At 34.8% G+C, this 19157-nt stretch overlaps 1 long non-coding RNA gene across 1 annotated transcript in view; it reads right to left on the reverse strand.

Moving 5' to 3' along the window:
* The window catches only part of LOC115610467, a 108124-nt gene extending 92810 nt beyond the window's left edge, over positions 1–15314 (reverse strand). The window contains exon 1 of the long non-coding RNA XR_003992246.1: positions 15210–15314. This is a non-coding gene — a long non-coding RNA (uncharacterized LOC115610467). The remainder of the gene's footprint in view (positions 1–15209) is intronic.
* Positions 15315–19157: the final 3843 nt, after the last annotated feature.

A 19157-nucleotide genomic window follows, 5' to 3' on the forward strand; every position in this document is an offset into this window, starting at 1 on the left:
TGAAAGTTACTTAAAAAAAAAAAAGTAACCAAAGAATGGGAATTCACACTAAAATAGTTTAAAACCTAAATAATTAAATGTGTTAGACTACTGGACAAAGTGCCAAGGTTTTTATTGCTTTTTAATAACTCTACTGTTTTCTTAACAAATGATGCAGAACCAATTATAGTTATGAGACAAATTTAATCACAGAAAACAACAAATGATGACTTAAGTATAATACTACTGTGGTTAATTTTGTCCCATTTATAAGTTACAGTATAATTTCAGCAGTGTAGCCCTCCAGTACTTGTTATATATGGTGCTTTTGCCACAGAAAGACTGGGCAAACATGATAATTAGGTATCTCAAAAAATAAAAGTGTATTCTGTAAACACCACTAGTAACACTGTTTCTCTTTCGTATTGTTACATTCTGGGTTAGAAACCAAGTGAATTTTGTATAAAGGTTTCCTTATCACGTCATCAACAGCAACTGTTGCATGTCCCATTCCAACACATGGAAAGGCCACAAATTTGCAAAGCAATCCTCCCCACTTCTTTTGCAGCAGCAGATCTCTTGCAGTCTTGCTATGATAGTCTCAACCCCCAAAATTACATGCAATTGTGTGAGGCTAGTACTAAAACAGGCTAGTACTGCAGAGACAGATGTCCACAAAAATTCCCAAGCATTACTTGCTAACAGCAATGCCACATGGCCTAAAAGATTAGATAAAATTTATGAGTACACTCTGCAGCAAAACAAATTTTGGACTGTTTTAATTTCTTGTTATTTTTCAGTATTACTGAGAGGCACTGCTATAGCAGAGGTCCATAAAATCATGTCAGGCATGGCGAGATTGGGTAGGAAGCAGCAGCTTACTGCTTCTTCCAATAAATGACCTAAGGAGGAGCAACTGAAGCTAATGGATTTCCAAGTGGTTAATGAAGGGAATTGTTCATATAACAAAATTAAGCTGCAGAACTCCCTTCTGCAAGATGTTGCTGCAAGAAGTTCACATAGATTCAAAGCAAAGTTAGCCTAATGAAGAAACAAATTTGAAGTTTACTTAAAGAAATACACAGCAATAACACTTGCAATGTCCTTGAGATGTGAACTGTTGGATGCCGGGAGAGTCATTTCATACATGTATTGCTCTTTACTTGACCCAAGTTTACATGTTTCCTTAGTGTATCTGCTTTTAATTACTGCCAGAGAAGGAATTCTGAGCTACAAACCTTTGATTTAACCTAGTACAGACATTCTTACGGGGCATATGAAAGTGCAGACATTAGCAAAGCATTGCTGCAATTTTAGTTTCATGGACAAAACTGAGCATTATCCCTTACCATGCATAAATCAGAACCCTCTACAGTAAACCCATTCTAACAGTGAATTGTATATATTACTGACTCTCAGGTGGTGTATATGATCTGCCAGTTGTATTATTTTCCTGAGTCTCAGCAAGTACCCCACTCACTCATCTTTAAAATCCTGATACAGAGCAATATAGTCATTGCTATATCATTTTAATCCTTATCCAAACTAATTTGAAGTCAAAACAATTGACCCACTGTAGCGAGATTACATAATTTCCATCAAAAAAATCACAGCCCTTTACTGAAACAACTTAATTTTGCAGCAGTAAAAAAACCTTAAAATGTCACCAGTTTATGGAGTTTATCTGTTGTGGGAAACCATCTGTTGTGATTCTAATTAAACATAATGATGGACTGGAAATGTTATTTTGACTTTATTTCAAATGTAGAGATTATGCATTGGATGACATTAAAGCTTATTTCAAAAAACTGCTGGCCATTTTTTTAAAGTCATAGAATCACAGAATGATTTGGGTTGGAAGGGACTTTAAAGATTGTCCAGTTTCAACCCCACTGCCATAGGCGAGGACACCTTCCACTAGACCAGGTTGCTCAAAGCCCCATCCAACCTGGCCTTGAACACTGCCAGAGATGGCACATCCACAGCTTCTCTGGCCAACCTGTGCTACTGTCACACCTCACAGTAAAGAATTTTTTCCTAACATCTAATCTGAATCTACCCTCTCAGTTTAGAGACATTCCCTCTTGTCCTATTACTATATGCCCTTGTAAAAAGTCCCTCTCCAGTTTTCTTGCAGGCCCCCCTTTAGGTACTGGAAGGCTGTTGTAAGGTTTCCTCCAAGCCTTCTCTTCTCCAGGCTGAACAAGAGAAGGCTCAGGGGAGACCTTTTAAGTCCACAAAGTATAAACTCCTCCAAAGTCATTAGTTCCAGCACAATCTGACCTCACAGCCTGCCCTTTGCAGGTGACAATAAATACACAGTATTGCTTTCAGGGGAGCCTGGCTATAATGCGGAGGCATGTGTTTTTCAAATAATGTATAATTTTAACAGTCTAATATTAAAGAGAGTAGAAAATAAACTTTTAAGAATATGCCTTCTGATAGCCGCAGATAACAACTTCGCAATGCAATTCTGCAGGAATTCAAACTTAACAAGCCAAGTCCTACAAGAAAAAAAAAATAAAAAAATCATAGTTTCCTCTCCCCTTCTGATTAAGCCTGAAGCAGTGCTATAACACAGTACTGAGAGATAAACCACATAGCTTAGGATTCCAATGAGACAACTAATAATGCACTAGAATCAGATTTTCTATGCCACATCTTAAGTCAAACAAAAAACAAAATCAAGTACACAACAATATATATTATTCTATTGGTACTTATATTGTTAGACTACAAAAGAGATTGTCCCTTGCATAGGGGTTAGGATTTGCACCTTGATGTCCCAAAAAAATTCTGCATTGCAATGTAGAGCCAGCAATATATTCCATCAAAATTATCCTTGCAGTTACAGTGGATAAAACACATTAATTTTTGCTCTAAACTATTATCTAAAGTACTGGTTAAAGGCATATATTTTCTATCTAAAAGAAACACCACCACTTTGATGTTGGATGAAGTGATATTAATAAAATCCTGCTGTTGTCAAATTTTAATTTTTTAAAAATCTTCTACATTATGGAAACAAGATTTATTTACTGAATATTACATTTTGCAGTCTTATTTTAAAATACAGCCCCAAAATCTACTGTAATACATCAAACAAGTTAAGATTCTTTTCTAACAAAATATAATGCAAATGTTATGCTTTTGCTCACATTTGCATTTCCTTATTTTTTGTTATTCTGCAATACAAAGGTAAAAATACAAAAGTTTGTTTAAGTAATAGGAGCTAATATGTAAATAACTAAAAATGATCACTTACCAAGGAAACTAAGGACAACAGAGTAAAAGGCTCTAAGAATTCTTATTTTTAAAGTCTTTTTAAAAAAGCAATACAGCATTTAAAGTAATACTCAAATATAAATAGTATCACAGATCAAAGATATTGTTACATGCATCAACTAATACTGAGTAAACTTTCTTCTCTTTTCAAACAGATCTGCCTACCACAGTCTTCTTTACGTGTCCATCCAGTGCTTCCTTTGATTCTCTCCAAACCATTCTCTCCCACGTGACTCCCACTTCTGACACCACATCAGAGTCACAGAGAAACAGAGAAAGTTGAGGAGCTTGCCCTCTGCTCTAAGGCTGGGTCAAATATATCTGTGTATTTTGTTATTGCCACAGGAGGGATACTCAGCTGCCTGGAATACCCCTCCTGTGGGACCACTGGTCTGAACTAGTATGGCCATTTTTACATTCTCTGCTGGCTGAAATGTCATCCACTTGCTTATACCTAACCTATATTTTAATAATCACTTAACAGGCAAGATACAGAGAATCTTCTACTGTGAAACTCCTAAATCTTTTAGCTGGTTTTTTTTTTAATTATTGATCAGATTTTCCAGGTACCTCCTTTGCTTTGTTTTCTGTGCTCTTTCACAGTAGTCATCAAGATCTTATTTCTTCCCTCTCTGCTCTCCATGACATTCCATCAGTCCTCGCTTCTTCTTTACTCGTTTCCTGTGTGAGCTGACCAATCAACCCTAAGCCTATAGCAATGGATATCTCTATTTCCCACTTCTCTCTTTCCCCAGGCCCAAATCTCAGATGGTTTCTTGAAAACTTACTACACATAATAGCATTAATCTGCACCAAGATTTTAAATTTAATATATATATCATACATATATTAAAAAATCACATTTTTTATTTTTATATATATATATAAAAATCATCTCCCAAATACTTGGCTCAGCATCTGGCTATAATCTTTAAATCTGCATTCCTCCCATAGTCACAGTCTTTTAAAAAACAGTAGCTTCCATCAAATTACATACAAGATTCAGTTCTTCTCTGTCCAAATTAGTAAATGTAGTTTCAATATATCAGCCATGCTGGTTTTTTTTTTCCCCAAAGTCCCATAGCTAGATTGTTTGTTTTGTCTCTTAATCCATTCTCTAGTCTTTCTACAAATTCCATGGAGACAATCTTAATTTTAAGCACAATAATACTTACTTGTATCAATACATTTCAATTAACAAAAAAAATAGGAAGTCCCCATGAATCAGTGTATCCACTCCTCTGAATTTTACAGGAAACTGCTTACTATTTAAGCAAATTACATACATTTGGTAAGAACATTATCGCTCTCCAGAAGTATTTTTTGTGAGCTGCTATGAAAGGTTATCCCAACGGTAATCATCACTAGAATAATTAATATCAGTCTTGTCAAGCAAATTCAATTGCATTCTTTACAAACATTATGTAAAATAGTTAATAAAGGAAAAAGAGTGTGTGCAATACAGTTCTGCTATTTTGTTTTATAGGGTTGCAATTGCTTTGTTTAAATCTTGCTTAAATACAGCTTGCTAAATCTAAACATGGGCTCTTAAGTAAATATGCTTCCTTTCAGAAGTGGTACATAAACACAAACTTATTAATTAAGTTAATTATCCAAATACTTACATTTCTTGAATAGGATAAAAGTCTTGTGCACATTATCAAACCAAAGGGAAAGTCTAATTAGGGAACTTTCACTAAAGCAGAATGCCAAAGAACACACCCCCAACCCTCTGCAGAGCTTTGAAAACTTACTCAATACTATTCTTCCCTTAGAGGAAGAAATTTTTTTTTTTTTTTAACTTAAATAAAAGGAAAGATCTCTCTTCTCAAAATACAAACGGATACAAAGTGATTGAATTACTGTTGCTGGTTAGCTCCCTAAATGTTATGAATGCTCCTGTAAAAGTTTGTCCTCTGATTTGCACAAAGAGCATTAATGATTTGTATAGTGTATAATTAAGCTACATATATGCTTCCCTTAGGTCAACAAAAAATAAACACTCCTTGCTCCTTTTTTTTTAAAGATAGGAACTTCTACTTTATTTGCTTACTTTGTCAAATAGTATTCTCTACTTTTGAAAGGTCACTGTTAAATTTACAGATAAATGAGTAATAAAATCCTCCTTTTTCCATAGCACTTAATACATTCCTCTGCCTCAAATTATTAATAATTAAGACTTTAAGATTACAAGGGGAAAGAATAGGAAATTACTAACAAAAGTTCAAAGAAGAATTCGAAATCTGTTTCATTCTTGACGTTCTTTTACATCTTAATCATGAGCAACATCATACCCATGATATTCACAAGTAATGAAAAATAAAGACTTGTACTGAACTCTCTCCATTTGCTTTCTTCAGCCACAGAACTTAGGACTGGCTTGCACAAGGTGTTTCTCAATCTCCAAAGCTCTTTCTCCCAACAGAGTTATCACAAAGAACTAGAGGACAAATGAAGCTTTTTGGAGTATATTGAATTCTGCAACAGAGTTTTGAATAAAAAGCAATTAAGTTAAAACTAACCAATGCCTAGCAACTCCATAATAATAATACAAACTGTTCTGTTGTTGTATTCTAGGACTACACTAGGACTACTCTAGGACACACTCTTTTTCCTTTATTAACTATTTTACATAATGTTTGTAAATGTTGTTGTATTCTAGGAATATTTCATTCTGCATTGCAATTACTACAGGTCTTGCTTTATTCATTCTCTACAGTATCTGAAACAAATTATGAAATTAGAACCAAGTTGACTACTTTTGTTTTACACCATTAAACATCATTACATTTCCTCCACGTAAGTGGTCCTAAGCAATCAATGCAGAAGAATCAATCAGAATATCTTGATGAACTTTACTAGGCTGATAATTAAGATGAACATACTAAGGCCAGTCACGGGTAACTTAGGTGGAGGAAATCAACTATTTCATTTAAATTACCATATAAAGTCATGAAAGATATCTTTAATGAAAGATAAATATGTTTACAAATTAGGATAAAAATTTGTCCAAATCTGTGTGTATTCTGTAAATAGTATTTTATGTTTTTACATGGCAAGTGGAGGAGGACTCAAAAAAATAATATCAGAACCAATGTTTAATTATTCTCAGAAAGTTTAAAACAGAAACATAACATCAGACATCCAGTTAGCTTAAAAGGAGATTGCTTTGCTGAAGCCAACAGCACTACAGTATTGATTTGAGTTCAAAAGCTGCTCAATAAATTTTGTCTGTATCCAGCATTCTTTAAAATAAACACAAATTTGTATTTTCCTGATGGTTTTTATCCCATCAGCACAAAACCTCTGAAGTACCTGAAAAATACCATTTAGTCATTGCAAACCAGGAAAACCCTGGAACACACAAAAAGCTTGTTCTGTCAAGAAGGCAGCATGATGAAAGACATTGAATGGATCACTGCATCCAGCATTGAAGCAAATGGTCATTGAAGCTGCAGTTCATGCCCTGGAAGCTTATTACCGCACCACATAAACAAATGAATTTTCTTTCCTTCAGTAAAGAGAAACACTCAGTCTCTCTTTGCCAGTTACACCAGTTTCCCTTCTCAAATGCCCTCACTTAATGAGCTCTTACACTGACTGTTGTGGCTGTCTGTCTTAAAAACCGCTTGTGCAGTATCTGAGCAAGAAACTAACACTATGGATGCATAGGACAGTGTAATACCTTGCAGAGACAGCATAGAAGCTGGGAAAGGAGAAGGGTACAAAGGTAAATACGACTTTCAAGGGTATCAAGCCAAACGTTGGGGAACGTATACAAAAATACATATGGGAGCCCACACTAAAACCCAAGTAGACCTATTGGAATCTCTAATATTCTGATGATTAAACTCACAACTCCACAAGAGGAGTTACAGTATGCCTGAACTGCAATGACTATGTCATCAAGGTTAAAAGCTAACTCCCCAATTCCTTCTCTCATAAATGGATAAATAAACTCCATTTTTCAGATGATCTTCACACTGAGATAGGCTAAATTACCATAAAAATTTAATTTTCATTTTCAGTGTTTAGGTGACAAGACTGCTAGGCTAATCTCCGCCTACTGAAGACTAACCGTTTCTCTCAAAGGATTATCTCACCCTTTTTTCCTCTCAATGGACTGGCTTTTAGAACTCATACAGATTATATAACCTAACGCTTTTTGCGTTTGTACGTTTTTCTTGTGCAGTGAGGTTTCTGAGGTCTTATATTGTGACCTTGATTGCAACCTTGTATTGTAAACAGAAAGCTTCCCAAAGAAATCTAGTATTTCAACAAAGCTTTACTACATACGTAGTAGTACAAATATATAGTAGTCTTCACAGTTAAAACAGGAGTTGAAACAAGGAGATATGATCATCTTATCTATGAATATACTATAGTATATGATCTATTAAAAAAAAAACCACTAAATCTTACCCACAAATTTAATATATAAACTATACAAATAAAACAAAGATTTGTAATACAGTAAGTGATCATTGCCATTATACCTGAAAAGAAAATAAAAGTAGGAATACAACATTTGATGTTGCAGTATTTAGATCTAGAAAAAGCAATTACAATACTGAGTTTTATACACCATGTTTCTTTCCATGACAGAAAGTATGACTTCTGTATTATCTGCAATTTTCTATTTTTCAGAATCAATCTTAGTCTACTGTGGTGAATATAGGATGTGAAAATAAATACAACTCAAGACTAAGTTAAAACTTCAACACAATCAACATGACCTCATCCCAAAATTTCTGTTGCTTATCTCACAAGAAAATAATGCACTTAGTAAACAGGCCAGAACAGTTCTTACAATCTTGGTTTTAAATCTCATTAAAATTTTCCATAAAAGGAGCCTTTTTTCACTCAGAAATTCACTGTAAATATTATTCCAACTTATTCTGAATACTTGTCTAATCTAAGTGTAATTTTCACATGTGAAAGCATGCCATACTGCATTAGTCAGCAAACTTAAAAAGAAGTGTATTCTAATCTTCTCGCAATGGGGTCCCACTTTAACTGTTTGTCAATAAAATGTTACACATAGCAATAATATTTACAAGCTAAGTAAATATATTTGTATGTTTTATACCATAGTATTTCTTAAATACATGTATTTCATGCATAGGATTTCATATAGTTTGTCAAACTTCTCCAGATTTTACCACTTCCGCAAAATTAGATGACAGAAAAATGGTAAGTGCTGCCTCTGCTGAAGGCTGCAAATGGTCCACATTCAAGAAACTAAAAAAACTACCATCTAGACCACAAAGAGTTTTCACACAAATCTGTTAAGGGAAGGACTGACAGACTTGTTCCCATACTGCCAGGGTAAAGGGAAGCAGCATTTAAACTGAAACAAATGCCCATCTACTTGGCATAGCTAGTTTCAATTAAAATATCAGAGAACATGTGTGTATTGAGCATACTCTTGATTCAGTGAAGTCCCCAGGTCTTGTCTTGGAGATTTGCCACCATCTTACCCTCAGTTAAAGTTCTCCTTGCTCAATAATATTGGTTTATTAGCTAAACAGAAGGCCTCAGTGAGTATGTTAAAATGAACATACGAAAACAACTGCTGTATCCCTATGTGCCTATGACAAATTTGGAAAACACCACTGCTGAAATAATGAAAATTTCCTTACTTTATATTTGTAATTTTCTTGCTGTGTTTTCCAAAAAGCTTTGAATACTTCAGTTGGGGGTTTTTGTTTTGTTTTTTTTATTATTAAAATGCCATTAGGGAAAAATACAGATTCTGCATATACATATGTACTTTGTTTAAAAAAGACACCACCACCACCCAAAAAAAAAAAGAAAGAATAAAAAAAAAGGAAGAAAAAAGTATTTGAAAACACATAAAAATCGTCACTCAAAACCCAACTAACCAAACCCTACTGGAATTCTCAGAGCTGATGACAATGTAGTCAAAAAACAGGAAGGCACACTGACTAAACATTTCATGATAGCAAATCTAAATACTTTACTCTCTTCCTTCAAACACATTCTTATAAGAATTTTTAAATATTTTAGAAAACATTGTTAGAGAACAGAAAGATCAAAACCTGTTTACTCAGCTGTTAAGCATCATATGTTCTTAATAGTAGTCAGGATGGACTTTATTAACTAAACAGAACTGAGCTAAAAATCCTTTCCTTCTAAACCATCCATACTGAGAATATCAAAACAGGGAACAGGAGTGAGGCTCTCATAGTGCATTTGTGCACCTAATATACAAGCAAATTATGAGCTTGGTACGACCAACAGAAAAGGGAAGCAAGAAGAAAAATGTCAAACTGAGCTCAAGCTTTCAGAACAGATACTTCATTAATTTTATGGATAAGTGATAATATTCACTTCAAAACATGAGTTATAAAAAATATGTTAGCTTCTTATCTGGTAGCTAAACAATAGCCTTTTTTACACGTTCTTTTTCTTTTCATACTTATTTATTGCATGTACGCTGTTGCCTTCCAGCGTCTGAGAATTACTGAATATGGTTATGACTACACCAGGATAGATGTTGAGTTATATGTTCCTTTTCCTATTCAAATACTAAGTTACCTAGCATAAATGCAAAACACTTCATATTGTTTCCAAGTCAACATTTCTACCTTTCCTGCGTAATGGTGTTTTTTCTTACAGTGACTAGTTAATGGAGGACAGGAGCTTCATGATTAATTTAATTTTAACCATAAAGTAGGAGACTGCTACATAAAGATCACTACACGGGAAATCATTCTTTTATAATTTTCACTTTGCCAGTAACAATCTGCAATTTCACTGTGCATGTATTTTTCCCCCTTTTACTTTCTGATCTCTTTCCAAGCCCAGATGTGTAACATTCGTGTTCTCAGTGATCTTTACCTTAGGTATTTGTATAGCAACTATCACAACAGAGCCTTGATCAGGGCTCCCAGGCACTGCTGTGATAAAAAACGAGTATTTTTCCTAGACAGTGTCCAGGAAATGACTGCATGTAGGGTTCAATCAAACAATGAAGTCTATTTGAACAGGATCAGAATCTCATTTATTAGGAACTGTATGTCTAGACCATGGCTACTCTGAATGGAAAGAAAAATACACACCATCTTAAGATCAAGACCTTCTTAAGTTCATAGAACATGAACACACATTTACTAGTGAACTAGTTTTGAAAATTATTTATCTGTGGTTTGATAAATAACAAGTTTTCTGCTCTTAGTATTTGTTATGTACTTAAAAAAAAAAAACCAAAAACCCATACATAAAAAATATTACCATCTCAAAGCATGTGTATAACTTCTAATACTATTAAAAATTTAGAATTACTGAATTCATTAACTTTATTATATTTTAAACCACTCTCACTGTATTGAAAAAAAAAAAAGACATAATTTGACAAGCTGCTTAATATCATCTTTTCCTATTCCTGTATTATACCTGCTTTAAAACATGAAGTATTTTCTGTACTATACACTTTTTTACCTAAGAATATATTCTCAATTACTTATGCTGCCACTAACATGATACAAGTCAAAGACCTGCATAGCCTCTCAAGCATAACTTCCGAGATGAATTATGGAGGAAGTATCTTTCATTTATTTACTAAAATGCCACACTTTAATCACAGGTCAAAAAAGAATAAAAACTTCTCACTGGAAGCTAAATACCTATGAAAAGTATGTCTGCATTCTGATTGGTATATAATGGGAAAAATAAAAAAGTGGGCGAGTCTTATAATTATATTCTTTCCAGCCCTACGGTAGCTCACTCTCTATGAAATGTCAACCAATGCTACAGGGCAAAAAAGCCAGCAGAGAACATGTGGAATGGGCAATTTAAAATGAAAATCCGTACTTCTGGCTTCGCATTCTGAGCATCTTACATATTAGAAGAGGTCTGAAGAATTATTGCTTTTGCAAATAAGAGATTTCAGATCCAAACTAGATTAGAAGCATGAATTTGTCTTTGTGATGAGGGAAGTATGTTATCCACATATTATTCACTTGTTCCTCTACATTACTGGTTGCTACTTTAATGAGATTTTATATAAGCTAGAAAATCTACAGTGAATGAATGCCGAGGCATAAAAAGGTATATTAGAGGACAAACAATAAAGTGTAATTTCATAGAGGAGTTTTGAGAAGTTATGTTTCTGATACATTTTGATCTTCCTTCCCCTGAACTCTGATGCAGCAGTAAGGAATGGGAAAATGAATGTATAATGGAGATAATATATTCCTATCTAAGAAGCAGGAGGTTTATTATTCTTCCAATACTTTTGTCGGCAAGGTATTGGATAAGAACAGGACACAAAATAACAAAGATTTATTATTAATCTATATTTCAATGAAACATGAAGAAATACACAAAGTAAAATATTGCATACAAACAGAGATATGGAAGAGTATCAAACTATTGACTTGTGTGGTCTGATCCTTGTTTACAATAAGGAAATTAGATTAATTATTTCAGGGTGTCCTGGTTTTTGCTGGGATAGACTTAATTTTCTTCTTAGTAGCTGATACAGTGCTGTGGTTTTTGGCTTTAGTATGATAATAATGTTGATAACACACTGATGATTTTAGTTGCTGCTAAGTAGTGCTTACTCTAAGTCAAGGACTTTTCGGTGTCCCATGCTCTGCCAGCGAGAAGCTGCACAAAAAGAGGGAAGGGAGTACAGTCAGTACAGCTGACCTGAACTAGCCAAAGGGATATTCTGTATCACCGTACATCACGTTTGGTATAAAAAACTGGGGGGGGAAGGGGGGAGACGTGGAGGGAAAGGGGGTTGGCCGTAAGGAGCCAATTGCTGCTTGGGGATGGGCTGGCCATTAGTCAGCAGGTGTGAGCAACCATATTGTGCATCACTTGTTTTTCCTGGGGTTTATTTCCCTCTTTTTGTTGTCCCCCTTTTCATTACCATAATTATTATTATTATTACATTTAACTATTTAAATTATTAAACCATTCTTATCTCAACCCACAGGTTTTACCTTTTTTGAATTCTCCTCCCCATTCCACCGGTGGGGAAGCGGGGAGTGAGCAAGTGGCTGCATGGTACTTTTTTTGCCAGCTGGGGTTAAACCATGACAGGGCTATAAACAATCAAAGCATTACAGGAGAAACTGCCGAATGTTTCAAGTAAAATGAATATGAAACAACTCCAAAATCTTTACCAATGACAAAAATAATCTCTTACATTTTACCTACAAGTAAAACAAAGCACACAATTTTAAACACTTCAACCTGAAGCCTCTTGTTAGGATGCTGTTTGGGCTACATTAATCCCTTCAACTAAGTAGAAGATTTGTTCAAAAAACATTACTGGACAATTAAATTAATCGAACAACAATTCAGAAAATAACATGGCAGACTCCAAATTCAATTTGGAGCTGTAAATGGAATTATTAGGATTCATGCTCCCACATTATTCTGCTTACCAAGCCACTGACAGTAGTTTTTTCTCTGCTTCTCAAATAAGTGAGAGCCTGCACAGCTGGACAAACTCTAGTGCTGCTAGGCCATGAAAGGACCACCCTCTTTGGGAATCTTAAGATATCTTACTTGAACTACAACCGTATTAGACAAGAGACTGTTACCCTCGTTCAAGAAAACTGTCACTGCAACAGAGCAGCTTTTACATCTAGAAGTGCTTTTAATTGGTCTCAGCTGATTAAGTCAGGCAGGTAGAAGAGTCAGAGTTCACCACAAACAGGAAAAAAACACAATACCCCAAAGACACTCTAGGCTCCAATTCATTTAAGGCTATTTCTCTATTTTTAAAATAAATCACAACTATACAGATACCATGTGCCAATGTCTTCACTCAAGTAGACATTAGGAATTTGGGCAGACTCTCTTCTCAGCCTTAGTCCCTATATCTGTACCTATAGCCTATATCTTTTACAATGTGTAACTCATTAATAAAGTTCCCACTGTACTGTGTGTGATACTTTCTTTAAAGGTTCATATATAGCAAAGTTGTCTTCTATTCCAGCTTCTCATCCCTCTTCTTCCTATCAGTGACACTATTCCGCATATTTCTGCTCAAGTCCCCCCTTCTGAGATGAAGGTTGCATGCAGGATCCAACAAACCAGCCAAGAGGGTCCCTTTCCCTCCTGCACCATTTGGGTTCTAATAGGTTCTGCAAGATTATGAGATGCTCAGGTGAAAGATGAAGGTAGGGGAACATTTATCTACTCATTCCTGAGAAAAAAGTTTTCCCATTTGGACAAGGACTTTACAGCAATTATTCACATGTTTGTCAAGATTAAATTTTAAGATTTTCCATTATTGAGAAGCTGAAAGCAGTAAATTGGCTGTTGTGTTTTACAAAGGGTAATTCTGTAATTTGTGACTATACTAGTAAGCTTTCTCATTTTAAGGTTAAAGTTCTATATGCTTGTCTAAGGGATCTTTTTATAGGTTATGAGATAATACCCTAGAGGTTAAGAAGATCTGAGGCATGTGGTAAGAACAAGCTGCTGAAAGAACAGTCTCTCCAGAACCTCAACATCTCAATTCTCTAAACTTGCTGCAAAACTCATCTTTTACCACTCCTGTTTGCGTCGTGAAAGTAAATATATTTATGGGCTCTGGTTACTCCAATTATGTTGTAATTCTTAAGGCACAGGAGAGGCATGCTAAACTCTAGATGAATGCAGATACGAATAGAGGGGAAATGTAGATATAAAATCACATTTATGCGGTGTAGGCTTCTAAACAGCAGTAGGCAAGAGGTTTCCTATCTTGTTTTCTAGAAACATAACAGCAAGATCATTTTTCCACACTACACACTTTTGCAAGCAGTGGAAGAAAGATTCCAGAAGCCAAAAGGCAGTATCCATTAAACCACAACACTGCTGCTGTAAACCAATTAAGCTCATTGACTACTTAAGCACTGGAACACTGTTTGGGGTGTCATTATAGGGGCTCTGTATCCAGACAAAGGGACGGGAATCAAAAGCAGAGACTTATGAACCTAAGAGGCTCCTGAAGCTCTGGTGGGAAACAATTAAAGAAAACAAAAATCTTTGCTGTTTCAATTTTAGTGCCTGAAGCATGTAAAAGCATTGTATAGAGTTACTTCTTACAGTGTGTGGAACTGTAGTTGGATTAAATTGGACAGTAAGAATATATGAATCAGAAGAATTTTATGGGGCTAATCTGATTAAGGACGTTAGGGTTTCGTATTCTTAATGTAAATTATTTGCATGTTTCTCATTCATATTATTAGCTCACCAACAACAAATGTACTGCATAAAGGATAAGATACCCCTATATTACAGAAAATTAGGAAGTTATTGCACCATTCAGCTGGAAGCTTCTACAAAGTGAAAGTTAAAAAACTTTTACTATCTTCGACTTAAAAATGAAAAAGATGCAGAAGTTTACCAGTATCTGCAGTATCATATGTCTGAATACATCCCTAGCACAAAACTTTCTCAGAACATGATCCTCTTCTTTTCTAAAGTACCTAAACTGTTGGTATTGTACAAGATAAATGCAAATATTTGTATCTGGTTTCAAGAAGGACTGAAAGCAATCATTTCCCACTGAATTGCTCAAGAACTACACGACTTCTCTTTCTTTGAGTATCAGAGACGTTCACCAGATATAGAGGAGTACAAGTATCTACTTATGGCATTCTTAAAATTTTATTTTTTACAATTCTTACAACTTCAGGAGTTTTTGAACTCTATAACCAAGACATCCAAGCAAAAAAAAAGGCAACAGGACAAAGAGAAGGGAAAGCAAATACTCTCGCCATGGGAAACTGCTTCCCAGGTATCTTATGACTTAATCTAAAAGCTTAAATTAAATAGAAGGTCCTCTAAGGTGACCTCTAAGGTCACATAGTTCTTTTGGTTTTCAGAAGTTCTTTTACATCAGATTGAGATGTAAGCTATAGAAAACCACAAGACATACATATAGATAAAAACTTATTAGGTTTACTCCTTACCTCCTCCGTATGTAATTTTTCAACTCAGTTGGTGTATGAGCTTTAATTCTGTGGACTCCTCTGAATGTCCCAGAGAAATCACATAGACCCTGGCCTCCAGGCATATGTATCTAAAGAAAAAAAAAATACAAAAAATAGCATTAATATCACTGAAATAATTTATTTTCCGATATTTTTCCTAGATACTGTACGATATTTTGATGTCAAATGGTATGACAAAGCCTTCCAGAATGACTTACACCATCCTCTAACCAGTCATACACTTACATTAAAAACCCTGTGTATTTTCTTCAGATAGGTGGTAACTTAGCTTTTCTGGGTGGACTGACAACTGGACACATGGTTTCAATTTGGTATCCAGGAAAGGCATGTCGTATTTAACTTTATTCATGACAACTGCAGTATATTATAACTTTGATTCTTCATTTTTATTTTTATTTTGATTATGGCTTTAAAGGAAATTCTATGTAGAAAAGTTAATGCAACTGCAACATCAGTTTCTACTTTTATCACCTTTCAACTACTTCAGTTCACAAATATCTGTCAGTCTCAGCTCTGACAGCATGATGGGCATTTTCTGCTTATGCATCATTATCAAATAAAAAAAGATCTTGCAGCGTACCCTTTCATCACAGCAGGCGACGGTATAGTCTCAGTTACACTGCACAAGTCACTGTATTCATATTACATGGGAATATATCCTCCTCCTCCTCAAAAAGCTGTCTTACAACAGCAGTGCTTAGAATAAAATCTATTTTAAGATGCATTTTGTAACTGTGTTAGATATCATTAAACATATATAAGAAGAAAATGTCTTAAGAGAACACCATTTACAAAGTCATCATGCACAGGGGAAAAAGTACGCGATATCATAAATTCCAGGTAATCATTACTATTTACTGATCTTTTGAAAACAAGAAGTGTTAATTCATGGTAAGGGATGAGACTTTGCTCAAGAAATTAGGTGAACACACAGAAAGCTACCTCTTTGTAGTAAATCGATATCTGAAATAAACATTACATCTTTATCATATTGGTTTATAAAGCATAGTAAAAAATAAGTACCCATACAGCCCCAAATTTTGCTGACTGCTTTCTGGTATGCATTGGTGTAAGCCTATAAGTTTTTAATATTTTTAATCTTCTATTATCAATACATGCAGCAACCGAGATGTGAAAGAAAGGAAAAGCAAGTGTAGGTTGCATATGTGCTTTTGAAGATGCATGCTTTTCAGTATGCATCTCACAGCCATTAATGAAGTTCATGTCTTCCTTATAAGAAGCAGCATTTGTTCACTTTAGCCTGAGTGACCTCTGCTGGTAAAAATAACTTACAGACACACACGTTAAAACCACCGAAAGCACATTTGAGTGTAAGTCATGTATATATACACACACACAAAAGCACATTCACACTCATTTTTCTTTCTATCAGATAGATGTATACATAAAATTAAGATGTTTGCATGTTCAGGCAGTTAGTGTACAAGAAGCATTGACTAAACTTGTTGCAGCATTTTCTCCCAGAGGATTTTAAAGAACTGTACAGCTAGAACTTGGTTTAGAGGCAGCATATTTCAAGTAGCAGCTACTGAATAACTAGCGGCATATGAGGTATAAGCCTGGAGTTTACTTTTACATATAGGTCTGGGGTAATACTGTGGTACAGAATAGTTTCTTCCATTCACCTTTCTGGAAGACACACCTGAATCTGGAAAGAATCCTTGTATAGTTTGTGAAGGTTTTTTTAGATTTCATAAACTGATCTAATCAAATATTATTTGACCATTATTTTTAGTAAATAAAAGTCAGTCTTAAGAGTGATCTCTGGTTTCATATATCCTTAATGGTGTATAACTAAAATTTACTTATTTTGCAGTATATCAGAATGATACTATGAAAGCTTTCTGTTCAATGCATCTCTCTAATTTAAAGTCATTTGAAGCTTGAGATCATTATAATCCAAGGAATAAAAAAAAAAAAGACAACCGAATTATATTCATTTGCAGTGTGACGTTTGCATTATAAAAATATTAACATACTACTAGATTGGAAATGGCAAGAAAACACAAAGTACTAATTAAGAACAGGTACCCAAAGAGACAACAGTTTTGGTATCTACTAGTAAATACTTCCAAGATAGCATGAAAAATACCTTTATAGAAGCAAAAGATGTTTCATGGTTTTGATACTATTACAGGTATCTAAACTGTGAGGTCTTCACAGAAGTGTCACAGTTGATAAACTCTAAAGAGTTTTGATCAATAGAATTATTGCAATTCATGACTGTTGATCACTGCAGTATTCTATCTTATTGAACAATGTCTATGGAAAAAGAGAAACATATTAGGTCTCTACTTCAGCAAATACTAAAATCTATTTATATGCAAATAAGTTATCCATTATTAGTATAAGAAGAGACATCGGCATAAAGGAAGAAATAAATTGTCACTAGAAACTTAATGAAATCTATTTCAAAACATAACATTTTACAAGAGCCTTCACTCATGTAACATTTGTTCAAGCCTAGAAGGGAATTGGCGAGTTCTGCACTTAGATGAGAATCGATAACCACACTATTTCCCATGCCTATTTCTTATATAAAATGTATTTATCCTTCCTTAGGAACAACTTCATAATTGTCAATCTCAGTTTCCTTACAAATAAGTGTATTCTCATGCTACAAAGCAATTTTATGCTCATTTTTCTACTGGCAATTTAATTTTTTTTTTTTTTTTTTAAATTATGAAGATAAGAATTTGGAAAAATATCAAGATTGTACATTTTTATTCTAAGAATATAAGTCTTCACAGAATAAGGCAACCTTTGATAAAACTTGATTTCATGGCTGAAAAATCCCGATTTGGATCCAGTGCCTGGTATTGTTTAAAAAAACCCCAACCAAACAAAAAACCCCAAACACCTTCCTGCCTATACATAAGATGTCAACAGTTTAAAATCTGTTTCACTGAAATAAAAAGTGTGAGATGAATCAACTGAAACATACAATGCATGCCACAAAGAAAGGGAGGAAATAATTTAATGGCAATCCCCTACATTTAGAGCCTTGAAGGCAAGCCCAGATGCCAAAATTCCAAATACCAGCTCTTCTTACTCATCCAAGCCCATGATTATTTTCCTTCCCAGAAGATGAGCTCATGTAAACTATACTTAAGGGTAGATAGGCACAGAAAGTTTGACACTACACTGTGATCTCTTTCAGAAGACAAAATACCTTTTTTTATTCCAGATTTTCAGTCAACTACTCCAACACCCATTCTCTGAATACATAGTTTTAAATGTTATTTCTGTGGGATCCTGTTGCGTATCTTGGGAACTTCATTTAGCAGAACCAGGAAATTCCTCCCTCTGCAACTTTTACCCAGTTCTAAGACAAAAATACTTCAGTGTGCCACAGCCAAAAGAGAGCCCTCCTGCATCTGCGAGAACAAAGTAAACTAAGCAGGATGTTTTAATATTTGCTTGACTTGAATCACAACACAAGCACACTAAAATAACAACTAGTGACAGTATGTAAACATTCTGTAACATCGCTAATGGATAATCAGTAACATATGAGCACTTTCCAATACAGCTGAGCAAAAGTATATAAACAACATTTAAATATGCATGGTCAGATGGAGACTTGTAGTGCTATCATAGGGACCTTAAGGATTGTCTAGTTCCAATCCTTCTGCAAGGGGCAGGGACACCTTCCACAAGACCAGGTTGTTCAAAGCCTCATCCAACCTGGCCTTGAACACTGCCAGGGATGAGGCAGCCACAGCTTCCCTGGGCAGCCTGTTCCGGTGCCTCACCACCCTCACAGTGAAGAATTTTTTCCTAACATCTAATCTAAATCTACCCACTTCAAGCTTAAAGCCATTCCTCCTTCTCCTATCCCTATATGCCCTCTTAAAAAGTCCCTCTCCAGATTGTTTGTAGGCC

This window comes from Strigops habroptila, chromosome 7 (genome assembly GCF_004027225.2).
Source record: "Strigops habroptila isolate Jane chromosome 7, bStrHab1.2.pri, whole genome shotgun sequence".
Classification (NCBI taxonomy): domain Eukaryota; kingdom Metazoa; phylum Chordata; class Aves; order Psittaciformes; family Psittacidae; genus Strigops; species Strigops habroptila.